General features: G+C 26.2%; 1 long non-coding RNA gene across 1 annotated transcript; it reads left to right on the top strand.

The window, feature by feature from the left end:
- The first annotated feature begins 204 nt into the window (after positions 1-204).
- Positions 205-1,048, top strand: LOC113385349. Its single transcript, XR_003367988.1, has 2 exons — positions 205-363; positions 732-1,048. It is a non-coding gene; the product is annotated as an uncharacterized LOC113385349 (long non-coding RNA).
- The last annotated feature ends 5,549 nt before the right edge of the window (positions 1,049-6,597 follow it).

Below are 6,597 nucleotides of genomic sequence, written 5' to 3'. Positions count from 1 at the left end.
CGACTTACCAACATTCAGAGACGAAAGACACTGTGTAATACACCTAAACTGTCATTTGCAAATGAAACGTCAAAATAACACATAACCTCCATGAAAGAATTGCTTTCACAGTGAAATACCTAGACAATATAATAATAATAATAATATAATAATGGTGAAATGTTCTTTGTTAGCGAATATTATTACGAAAAACGATAAATTTTGTTTGATTAGGACATTAAAGAGTGTTTTAGATTAGTTATTGTAGTTACTCACAATATTTTCTATGTTTTAACTTTATGGTCAGTTTTATTTACATTTCTCATCGAATTAAGACCAGGAATTTACACGCTTAAATATTAAATGAACATCAAAGTTCTTGATGTAAGCTCTGTTCATTAGAACTCAACTTATTTATATTTTGTGTATATATTTATAATCATATAATAAAATGAAGTCAAACATATGATATGTATTAAATTGTGATATTTTCAGTCTTTCGTTTTATTAAAATATATATCAACACCTAACTCACATACGAGTATATCGCATTTATAGTAATTGTATATAAATATAGTAATGATATTTAGAATGTTTTAAAATAATCAGGTGTATCTCATACAAATTTTAACAATATGATTGCCATGAAAAATACCAAACATAGTTAAAAAAAACATCTATTCCGATAAATATTTTTATTAAAAATGAAATATATACACATTATATTATTTACAATTTGACCTATGTTATAGAAAACATTAGAAGAATGATACAAAATAAATACAAATGTGTATAATCTTCGGAAGATGATGAACAGGATTGTGTAGTTGAAGGAGCAGGGATATTACAATGGACTTGGCGTACATGTCTATCTAAAGTATGTATGGTTTTAAAGGTTTTATAACAAAATTGACACGAATTAGGATAAATGGCTCGTGGCTCTTTGTCATGCTGTCTCCTGAAGTGTCGATATAAAGAGCTACGAGCTGTAAACGTGGTTTTGCATTCACTACAAGCAAAGTCCATGTTGGTTTATTGGATAAATTACAAATAAAATAGATATCGAGAATAAAGAGCAAAGTGACTAAATTGTATAAATTGTGAAATGAGTATGAACTAAAGGCTAGAGCATGAAAATAGAAAGTAATGTAAAAGTAAGTAAAAAAGTACCTAAATAATATGGAAGCTAAGCTATTAACGAACCTAAATGTAAAAACTACTGAAATAATATGGACCTAAGCTAGGCCTAAATGTTAAAAATACCTAAATAATATGGCTAAGGTAGTAACGAAGCTAAATGTAAAAACGACTTAAATAATATGGAACCTAAGGTAGACCTAAGTGTTAAAAGTACCTAAATTATATGAAACCTAAGCTAGTAACGAACCTAAATGTAAAAACTACTTAAATAATATGGAACCTAAGCTAGACCTAAATGTTAGTATCTAAATAATATGGAAGCTAAGCTAGTAACGAACCTAAATGTAAAAAGTACTAAGCTAGACCTAAATGTAAAAACTAGCAAAATAATATGGAAGCAGCTAGACCTAAATGTGAAAAGAAGGTAAAGAAAGTGGAACCTAAGCTAGACCTTAATGTAGAAAGTGAGATAATAACCCTCAAATAAAACAAACCTAATGAAGAAGTAAATTTGTTAATTTCAAAAAGCGCAGTAAGAAATATAAATGAAAAGAAACAGAACGAATTATAATAAAATATGTTAATGTAAGAAAAATAATAATAAAAGCCTTACTTAAGAAGAAACGTGCACAAGCGAATTGATTGCATAGCACTAAAATGGTAACCGCAGAGGAAAGAACAATATAAAATAAAATGAAATAAATGAAAGAATCATAAAGAAACGAAATGAAAAGGCATAACTGCAAAAAAATGAAATTAAAAACGCACAATCAGAATAAAGGTCTTACTTGAACAGAAAATGGCGGACATGACACGATACAACGCTACAAGAAAAAAATGAGATCGAGCATATGCGCAGTAGTGGTAGAAGAATTGCACTAAATATTCCCCTAAATGATTTGCAGAAAGCAACACTGCTGAAATTTTGACAGGTTATGATCAACACCGGAGCCAACTTCAGTGTGTATGGGTTTTCTGGCAATCGTAATTTTTTGTTATTTAATGACTCCTCCCATCACTAGCGTCGACCATTTTGTTCATTTTTATGACAGCGTTGCGTCGGTGTATTGTTTTTTTTATCAAATAAGCTTGTTTCATATTTGATATTAATATTATTTAGCTTTTTGTTATGATTCATTCTTTTTGTGTTTATTTTTGTTATGTCCGATCAAGTTTATTTGCTTTGGCTTTTTGATTACGCGCCTATTTAGTTCTTATTTTAATTTTTACATTTTAGGGTTATGTTTTAGGATTCTTTTCATTCAAAGATCATTTTAGTCTAGCTTAGATTTTATACAATGTTTTAGTTATAATTTTGTTTTAAAAAATAATTTAGACTTACGTTTTACGCATAGGGTTATATTTTATTCATTATTTTTGTTAGGCTTACGTTGTATACATTATTAGGTTTGGTTACGATCTTAACCTTAATTCTGTGGAAGCTAACTAAAACTCAACAAACAACAAATAGAAGGTTCAGTAAATGAAATAAAATTGAAACACTTTTGATGTTATAATACTATATCAAAATACTTCATACTGTCTTGGAATTGACAGATATATTTCGTTTTTTCTGCAATATTTGCTATGAGGAAACAATATATATTGTATTTTAACGTAATATATTGTCTAAGGTAAATGCTATCATCTTGCTATTACACAATATAATAATCATAATAATAATAATACTTGTTTGGCTGTGATAATAATGATCTTGACAGGTTTTAGCCCTGTTTTAGCTGTCAAAGTTATGAATCCAATACATTTCAACTTGACAGGTAACTTCTATTTCGTCGCTAACTTCATGCTGGCTGAAATGTGCAAATGTCAAAATTCTTAGCCTGATTTAAGGTGGTGTCTAAAAGCAGTCGAATATTGAAATATTAATAACACGACTAGGTAATATGCATATGTTGGACCTAAGCATTTCTTCCTAATGTCATAATTAGAGATAAAATGCAAATCCATATTTAAATAATGTATGTGTATGTTTTGTATTATTGTTAGTATAGTATTGTTAATATAATTCACAATACTATTATGAGGCAGCTCCGATAACATTCCACTTAAAATATTACACTTAAAATTTAATGACAATATATATTAGTTAAAAGGAAATATTACATATGAAAAAAATGATAAACAGAAATCATGAAAATGAAAATAGTATAAATTAATATGAAAATGTAACTAAAAAATTATAAAAAACAAAATAGAAATATAAATTGAATTACAAATAGAAAGATGTATGAAAATGAATGATGCGAAAATTAAAATATGAAATACGAAAAGTAAAATGTAAACATATAAATAAGAAATAATTATAACATAATATAAATAGAAATGGTAAGTATTAAATATACTAAAGTAACAAATTAAGATAATTTTAAAATAAAAAGATAAGAATAAAAATAATTAAAATATTAAATAAAATTAAAATAAATTTAATACATAATTTTAAGAATGTTAAAAATAACAGAAATTATAAATATAAAATTTAAAAAATAAAAAACAAATATTCGAGAAATATATATACTATATAAAAACAACAAATTCTAAAAATAAAAATATAAATTAAAATAAAAATACAAATATAAATATAAAAATAAAAACATATCAATAATAATAAAATATAAACTGTTAAAAATAATAATTAAATTTAAAAATAAAAAAATACAAATATAACACTCAAAATATGAAAATGAAAGTACAGAATAAAAATAATAAAATAAAATGTTAAATATAAATATTAATAAATGACAAAAAGTATAAATACTCATAATAATAAACCCCAAGAAAACAAAGATATCACTAAAAAATTGAATGAACATTGAAAAATTGAAATAAGTATAATAATATTGATAAAAAAAATTAATGAATTAATAAAAATAGAAATATGAACAAAAAAAATAGGAAATAGAAACTGCTTGAAGAAAAAAGTATATTGATTAATAATTTATATAAATGAATAAACAAATATATAATTGAATAAACAAATAGATAAATATGTTAGTAAATTAAAAAATAAAAAAATAAATAGAATAAAAATAATGTATACATAAATACATAATGGAATAAATGTATAAATAAGATAAATATAAATAATGTATAAATAGATATATTTAGTTAAGTATCAAAATGTGTAAATAATAAATAAAAAGATAAGTAGGTATAAATAAATAATCAAACACATAGATGGATAAATGATCAAATACTGAAAATTACCGAAGGACACATAATTAAAAAATAATTGTGTAGTTAAATAAGAAAAACAATTAATTCAATATATTCTTATAAGTAATAAACTGAATATTGAAGTATGTAAATATTTAAAATAAATTTAAAAAAAACATAATGCATAATGAAACAAATATGATAATAATAAAATAAATAAGTAAATAAAAGTTTAGTTACTTAACATCTCAAAGCATATTCCGTCCAATAAATAGCCCTTTCTAGAGAAGTCTTTCTGTTCCTTCCGCAGGTATCATGTCTCAAGGGGTTCTCCTTAATTGCGGTTCGCCGGCAACCTGAATCAAGAAAAAAAATTAATACAAAGCCTAAGTACCAAAATCTATAATCGACATATGAATTATTTGATTCTGTATAAATATTTCGAAATATGATGATGAATTATTGCTCAATCGACACATCAAAGGTGAACTACTAGAATTGTAATAATACCGACCAATTAAATTCATTGTTAATGAAGATGTCAAAAATTTAGAGAAATCGACAATGAAAATCCACCAGCAATATAATAAAAGGGTACACTAAATGCCTGTTATCATACCTTTCAAATACCATTCGATTAGCCGCTTGTGACTGCTAAGAGGGTTCCATTTTTCCATTTTCAGACAAGAACTAAACTAAAATAGTTTTAAAAATTTTCAGTAAATTTGTTTTGACGTACTGTTCAATTTTTATTTGCCTTGAGCTCGAGTGCCTTAATAGATAAGTAAACTACTAAACAAGTGTAATATACTTTTATATCTCAAAGCCTTAAAATAAAATCCGACCTATCTAGAGGGTTTTTCTGATCCCTCCGCAGATATTACCTCTTAAAGAGCTACTATTCTTAATTGTGGTTCACCGGCAACCTGAATAAAGGGGGAAAAAATAAAATCTATGTACCAAAATCGACAATCGACATATGAATTATTTGATTGTATATAAATATTTCATATACTTACGATAATTACTGCTCAATCGATACAACAAAAGTGAACTACTACAATTGTAATATTAATAGCCAATTAAACTCATTGTTAATAAAGACGTCAATAATTTAGAAAAATCGATAATAAAAATCCACCAGCAATATAATAAAAGTGTACACTAAATGCCTATTATCGTACCTTTCAAATGCCATTCGATTAGCCGCTCGTGACTGCTAAAGGGCACTCCATTTTTCCATGTTCAAACAAGAACTTTTATACGATGCCAAGGAACGCGTTAACAACTTGAACTAAGTTTACACTTGCACAAACCGTATGTTACTTTAGGAGTCACCGAATACGAAATATTTCTGCACGATTAACTACAATATTCCTAAAATCAGTGGCGTACCTAGAACTTTTGCCGCCCGGGGCGATCTCCAGATTGCCTCCCTTTATATTATAAGTCAATCAAATAGTGGTTTTTATAAATTAATACATATAAACTAGTGATGCATGGTATCGTGCCGTTACGCAAATTGCTGGAACTTCCCGTACAGAAACATAAAATTAAAAAAAAAAAAAAATTTGAAAACTTTGAAAAAAATATATTTTTGAGAATTTTGAAAATTTTCAAAAAAATGACTTTTTTGAAAAATTTGTTTTTCTATATTTTAAATTTTTTTGAAAATTTGGAACTTTTTTTTCAAATCAATCGCGCTGCGTAGCAGTTTTGAAGACGAAATATCGAAACTGTTATGAAGAATATCGCTTTGCAGTCTAATGGATAGACATTGATACGGAACCCATAGAAATGTAAATTAAGATTATTCTTATTATTAAAAATAGAAACCGCCAGATGTCATTTTTTTACTTTTTCTTATTGAATCTCTATAAACGCTAGGCGTGTTTTCCCAAAAACATTTCTTCATTTAGTCAATACAAATGAAATATTTTTTAAATTATTTAAATCGGACGCTTCGTTCTCTCAAAAACTAAATTACCATTTTTGGCTTTTTTGTTCAGTATCTTTGAAACGGCTGGACCTGCACGTCTTATCAGCACGAATCAAATGTTTTGTTGAATTATTCAAATCGGTTGATGCGTGTTCCTAAAATCGTCGACGAAAGTTTGTATCTGAACACACACACATCCATTTTTTCTAATTCTAAGGTATGCCAAAATGTTGAGAAACCTTTGAAACATAAAAATATATAAAAATTTTCACTTTCGATTTTTTTGCGATTATTTTAACTTAGCCAACCGAAAGTTACTAAATTATTATGTTATTAAATATTTAATCAATATTAATTTTTTAGAC

Source organism: Ctenocephalides felis, unplaced genomic scaffold (assembly GCF_003426905.1).
Source record: "Ctenocephalides felis isolate EL2017-DRISC unplaced genomic scaffold, ASM342690v1 CF-g0.4_SCAFFOLD_03571, whole genome shotgun sequence".
NCBI lineage: Eukaryota > Metazoa > Arthropoda > Insecta > Siphonaptera > Pulicidae > Ctenocephalides > Ctenocephalides felis.
The sequence above is the reverse complement of the archived record's forward strand: the minus strand, read 5'-3'. Positions and strand labels throughout refer to the sequence as shown.